Genomic DNA, 6,779 nt, shown 5'->3' with positions numbered 1-6,779 from the left:
TACAGCCGGGTTTTTCCTTTTTCTGCAACAGCTTGTTCGAATTAATAACAAAGCAGCCAGAAAAATCGCCGGCCGTGTACTTCCAAACAATTATTGAGTGCCTTTAAAAAAAGCATACACACACATACACATACACACATATTGGGCTTCCTGAGTGATCCTACCTATGCTAAGGGATGAATAATGCATCAGTTGTGTTTGGTTCGCTATGGTGGCCTCGCATACATCGAGACGTGTTCTCGGACAATCGGTGTAGACCAGCCTCGCGCAACGAAACAGTGGAAATAATAATTGCAGGGTCAAAAGCTTCGCGACAAGTATTTCCGTAATATTACCAAGAAATGATTGTAACATAATATTGAACTATAATATTAAAATTTCCATTTATTCCAATATATATATTTCTCTCTCGTTATCTCGCTACGAGCTCTTCGTGTGCCCGTATTTAAACACATTTGATTTTTATACAGATATCGCAGTATGTCACGGTGATTGTTGTTACAATAATATGAAAAAGATTCGTCTGTTGTTGAAAATTGAAGATAATACTTTAGCTACCAACAGTATGATCAGTAGCCTGAGCACGACGACGTCCCAGGAATTGAGATTGAAGCTCATTAAAATTGTCATCGCGCAGTCCAAGTTATCATGCTTATCACGCTGGAAAGTTGCATATGACGCTTCGAAAATCTGCATGCAAAAAAAGAAAATAGCCAGAATTGGAGCACTTTCCGTTCTCAATTAATTGCTGGCGAGGCACTTACCATAAGAAGGCGACGAAGGAAACAGTCAGAGAATCAAATTACAGGACGCAGCCATATTGAGATGACATCTTCATGGGGATTGTCTCTCCTGCGATATTGTATCCTGGAATCCTATAACAATTTGACAAACATCCATATTAAATGAAACGTTTATGTTCAAGGGATTAATTAATTGTACGCATTCGTGCAGAGAAAACTGCAGAGACAATGAAATGAATGGAGATTATTAATTATTTATGCGATTTATATCAAGTTACAATTCTGAAGTTGATTATCTGAATTTTAGGTTCCTTCGACTGCGCTGCGGATTTTTATGCATTCAGAACTACGTTGCACTTCCTTAGCAAAATAGAAATGATTTACATCAATTGTAAGAGACTGATGGGGTAAAAATTTATCTAGTTTTTCATTCAGTAATCTTAATAACTGAATAAAATATTCTCACGTCGCTAAATTCTGCTGTTTCCAATAATCGCTTCTAAACAGTAGCAAATCATTTAAGAAACTGCAGTACCATGTGCAAAATAAACAGATAAAAATCTTCGACTTCCTATACTCCGTTATATCGAATCCACCCTGTATATACATTTATTTATATAAATGCTGCGCGATACAAAGGTCAACTGCTCTGTTCTCCATTTTCGCAGCCTTCGCTTCATCCAATGAAAGAAAGAAATGAATTCCCTTCGATCTTCGACGTTTTCTGCAATTTCCGTACGAAACGTTGTACACCCACGAAAGATCCGCAGCCACCTATTAGCTAGCATTGCGTAACTCTCGCATCCTCGCGGACATAGCGCAGCGCCGAAGACAACGCGAGGGGCGCACGATAAATAGAGCAAACGCATCCCTCGCCTGGGACCAGGTCGAAATTAATATCCCGTGATCTTTATTCATTTTCCGGGCGCGTTTGTCTCGCCGGTCGGCTCTCCCGGAACGCGGGACCCGCGGCCCTTATTTATGCGAATATTATTACACGCCTGGTGGCCGGGGATGCGGCGAACGCGCGGCATTTTCGACGCCGAGGATCCGATTGCAGATCTGAAAACTCTTGGATAAACTCGTGCGAGCCTCTATCTCCTTCTCTCTTCTTTCTCTCTTTGTCTGACATTCTCTGATTGGGTCTCTTTTTTTCTATACATATATTTTTTAGACTGTTTTTCTTATACTCTCTCTCTTTCTTTCTGTTTCTCAAACTGTCTCTGCTTCTCAAACTGTCTTTATTTCTCATACACTCTCTCTTTTCATTTCTCCTTTTTTCACTCCCCCTTTGAGCGCTTTGGCCCCCCTTTTGGCCTCTCTTTCACATTTTTTTACTTACTCATATTTTTCCTCTTTCTCATGCACTCCCTTTTTTCATCTCTCTCGTTTCTTTGCTCTCGTTTTGAATTCTTTTACCTCTCATCGTGTCTCTCTCATTTTTTCTCTTGCTCAAACTTTCTCTCTTTCTCACGCACTCTCTTTTTTCGTCTTTCTCGTTTCCTCACTCCCGTTTTGAATTCTTTTACCTTTCATCGTGTCTCTCATTTTTTCTCTTGCTCAAACTTTCTCTGTTTCTCAGGCTCCCTCTTTTTTCATCTCTCTCGTTTCCACGCTCTCGTTTTGAATTCTTTTGCCTCTCATTGTGTCTCTCTCACTTTTTCCCTTGTTCAAACTTTCTCTCTTTCTCACGCACTCTCTTTTTTCGTCTCTCTCGTTTTCTTGCTCCCTTTTTAAATCCTCTCGCCTCTCATCGTGTCTCTCTTTCTCACTTTTCTCTTACTCAAACTTTCTCTCTTCCTCATTTACTCTCTTTATTCGTCTTTTTCGTTTTCTTACTCTCTTTTTGAATCCTCTTAACTCTTATCGTGTTCCGTTTTCTCATTTTTTCTTTTACTCAAACTTTCTCTCTTTATTCGTCTCTTTCGTTTTCTTGCTCTCCTTTTGAATCATCTTGCCTCTCATCGCGCCTCTCTTCCTCTTTTTTTTCTCTTACTCGAACTTTCTCTCTTTCTCACTTTCTCTCTTTATTCGTCCCTCTCGTTTCCTTGCTCTCCCACTGAATCCTTTTGCCTCTCATCGCGCCTCTCTCTCTCTCTCTCTCTCTCTCTCTTGATTTCTCTCCACCTCGTTTCCTCCATCACTCAGTTCCACTCCCTCTTTGCCTCCCGTCGCGTCCCTGCCCCCGAATTTCAACCCCGAAATTCCCGTCGCCGTCTCCCCGAGGCCCGCGCCGCGCCGCGACGGAACTTGACATACCACGCACGTATAATCTTTCCAGATTCGCTGATTCCTCCTCGCCGCCGTCTGCCGAGGGCGCGGGTTGGGCGCGCGCCGAAACGCCGAAACTGCGAGCAGCCCCGCAAACACTCTCGGAGAGGGTTACGAGGGTCGCGAGGCTACGCGGGGCGTCGCGACGCTACGTGCCGCATGATATCCCGCGCGCGGGCTGGCGTGCCGTGTTTGCCGCGCGTTTTGTGCCGCATCCGCACGCCTCGCCGCAATTTGACGCGCGGCCCGTGCCGCGCGACCGGGTTTTAGGCAGCGCGAACCGTTGGCCGGAATTAATGCCGATTCATACGTACCGGGCGTGTCTATATCCGGGGCTGAAAACACATCCGATTCCCACGAGAGCGCGGCCGGCTCCCTCGCCGCTTAAGAATAAGCGCGGCCGTTGAGCGGTCCGCGGGCGGAACAACGACGCCGCTTCCCACCACGCCGGATTGATACGCAACGACGATAGGTAAATGCTAATGGCCGCCGGCGTGGACGACGCCGATACGGATAATCAGAGAAGCAACTAAGATGATTACAGCCCATTGTCGTATTATGCAACACGGTTGCTGATGAATCACCATTAATGGAGAACGCCAAGCGATCCTATCCTATGGTTAATGCCCGCGGATCTCGCGCATCGTCCGGCGGATCGGCGCGGTTTACGGCAAACAGCGCGAAAACGGACGGTGCCCCGGGGATTCGGTGTTTCATTGAGTAAATGGCCTGTTCGGGCTTCACCGAGCCGCGAGGTTTCGCTGTGATACGCGATTCGGCCGGCCGGATTTCAGAACCAAACTTCGACCAACGTCGGGGAAGATGTTCAATTGCGATCCAAGTTGCTGTTGGAGCGATGACATGATGACGTTTGACCAATTAGTTGGGTTCTGCTGCGTTGCGAATCGTCCGGTTGGAGTAGGAAATATTTGTTTGGCGCAAATAGAGGTATAGAGCAAATTGGGCGTATATAGGTCTACGATACTCGGGGGAAATGGTTTGCTATGGTTTGACCAAGTTAGAAGGTTTGTCTATGTTGCGAATCATCAGGCTGGATATGCAAACTGTACTTTCATTAACAACGGAAGAGATGTTCAATTGGGATCCAAGTTGCTGTTGGAGCGATGACATAATGGCGTTTGACGATTTTGTTGGGTTCTGCTGCGTTGCGAATCGTCCAGTTGGGAGAGGAAATATTTGTTTGGCGCAGAGGTCTAGAGTACTCGGAGGAAATGGTTTGCTAAGGTTTGACCAAGTCGCGAGGTTTCTCTATGTTGATTAACAACGGAAGAGATGTTCAATTGTGATCCATATTGCTGTGGGAGTTATGACCTGATGGGGTTTGACCTATTAGTTGGGTTCTGCTGTGTTGCGAATCGTCAGGTCGGAATTGCAAATGATGGTTTGACAAACATCAGGGAAGCTTTTATCTTTAGGGAGCTTCAGTCAAAGCTTTAGTCAAGGTTACTGAAGTAGGTCTGGAGTAAATTGGGCGCTCAACATAGGTCTACAATACTCGGAGGAAATGGTTTGCTATGGTTTGGCCAAGTCTGAAGGTTTATCTATGTTGCGAATCACCAGACTGGATTGGCAAATAGTACTTCAGCTAACAACGGAAGAGATGATCAACAATAATCCAAGTTAATTAATCATCAAGTTGGACTTGCAAATGTTAGTTTGACAAACATTGAAAAGCTGTTCGTTCTGAATCAAAATTATTAACGTAGCTCTAGAACAAATTGTTGGCAAAACGAAGTGGAAATGATTTGCAAAAGTTTGACCAATTCGTTAGTTTACTCTGAGTTGCAAATCATCATACTATATTGGCAAACAAATCTGTGACAAACATGTCAGTTCGGTGAACACGAATTATCGTCGCGAATCAAAATCTCAGAAGTACAAATTTCGAACATTTATAATAAATAGATAATAGAAATGAATCGTGTCGGAATGAAAAATGAAACGCGCTGGTAGAATCGCGGGATTCGTCGCGAATGCAATGGTTTCGGGAGAGTCAGGATTACAGTTACGCTTAGGGCGTGTTTAGGGTGGCCTACGTCGTTGAAGAAGAGTTCGGTAAGAATATCCGTTTAATAGTTTGTTCTATCACGAGTTTCGAGCATATTCGCCGGAAGACGCACCTGCTGTAACTATAGCGTTAGCGGCAGTTCCTAATGGTCCGCGGTAATCTCACACACAATGGACTTACCATGAGTTTCGGGTACAGCCCACATCGTGCATTGGGTTGGATATTATATTGTCGAAGTTTCGCCGGGGCGACAGAAATTGTTAACAAATTCCTGTTTCTCTTCTTCGACTGTTAATGCCGGCGAAACTGCTCCGACCGATTGATAATACGCTCGATGTTCCGCCGAATTAACGGGTGGCTGATCACTCTTGTCGAGTGAATCTCCTTTCGTGCACGAACGACAAAATGGGTTTAACGAGTTGGATCATTCTCGACCGGTTGATAATGTTCGAGGGAAAAAAAGCACCGTTCAGCATCGGTTTCTTCGAATTGATTTTTTAAACGTCGGACCCTGAATTGTAATTTTCATGTTTTATTCATCGGAGGAGAATGATGTTTTATTCACAAGAGAAGATCGATGATTTTTGTTTAAACAATAACCTCGAGGGAACTTGTTAATCTATATAATTAATTTGAATCGTTACTTCGCTCGCGGTTGACGTTATTGCAGTCTCTGAACAATTTTTTTACGGAACTCTTAAACGTCGAACATCGATCTCAAGCGTCGATAATGCAATTCGAATGACAGAATGATACGAAGCAAAATTTATTCGACACTTTTTATCGCGCGTCGAACGTAGGTCACGGCGAACATTTTCGCGGAAAAATATTCGCGAAAGAGCGAAATGTTCGCAAGAATCGTTGCAAATGAGCCCCGCGCGCGAGCGTTTCTTTGTTAGCGTTCTAATTACTATTCCAGCGCGGGTAAGGACGAATGCGTAAGCAATAGAACGATATTGTCCGCGTTCAAACTGCATTACACCGTCTACAATAATTTCCAGACAATAATGTTCTCGCCTCTTTCAGCAGCGAAAACCATTTTACGGGGCAGTAATATTGATGTCACAATACGGCGATGATAATAAAAGCACGAAGTCTCCTCAGACGACTCTTTTCCTCGATTTCCCTCGAAAGACAAAGGGTCTCCTATTATTCCGTTGAAAAGTTTCCGCGCCGAGAGCAGTTCGAATACTTTCCAATATCATTTCGATAACAGCGTGTCCAATAAGAGCTTAATAAAGTGCACGTTAATTAGTAGCTATACTTTCGACCTGCGAACCCGTCGAATTAACTAACAAGCTGTCCGGTGTAATGATAGTAGACGGACGAAATAATTATTATCTACCAACGTTACGTTATAAACTTTTTAATAGCATATTTTGCAAATTATAAGCTTCTCTTGGCGGATAAATTTTGCTCTTGCATAATTAAGAGAGCGTTGTAATCGAATGCCATTTTTCAAACAATTTTTAGAAATTCTTTTTTGATGTTAGACCTTTCGCTTCAGCTTTTGGTGAAAAGAGAAACCAAAAAAGTTATGTAAGTTATGTAACAAAGTCTGCTTCGTTGAGAGCGACTTGCAAAAATTGCGTTCACTGTTGCCATAACTGAATGAAATGAGAGATCGTCTTCTTCAGTATGAATCTGGCTATGACCTTCATTATTTGCAAAATGCATCATTTGGAAGATCTCTTAAATATTCTTCCCAATTGGCATGCTCGAAATGTTTGTCAAAA

The 6,779-nt window shown here is 43.5% G+C and overlaps 1 long non-coding RNA gene across 1 annotated transcript; it reads right to left on the bottom strand.

Moving 5' to 3' along the window:
* Window positions 1-358: 358 nt before the first annotated feature.
* LOC117228551 (uncharacterized) lies at window positions 359-3,480 on the bottom strand. Its single transcript, XR_004492337.2, has 3 exons — window positions 3,329-3,480; window positions 765-875; window positions 359-690 (listed from the first exon to the last, which is right to left on the bottom strand). It is a non-coding gene; the product is annotated as an uncharacterized LOC117228551 (long non-coding RNA).
* Between the last annotated feature and the right edge of the window lie 3,299 nt (window positions 3,481-6,779).

This window comes from Megalopta genalis, chromosome 15, assembly GCF_051020955.1.
Source record: "Megalopta genalis isolate 19385.01 chromosome 15, iyMegGena1_principal, whole genome shotgun sequence".
Lineage (NCBI taxonomy): Eukaryota > Metazoa > Arthropoda > Insecta > Hymenoptera > Halictidae > Megalopta > Megalopta genalis.
Note: the sequence above shows the minus strand (reverse complement) of the source record. Positions and strands in the feature narration are given on the sequence as shown.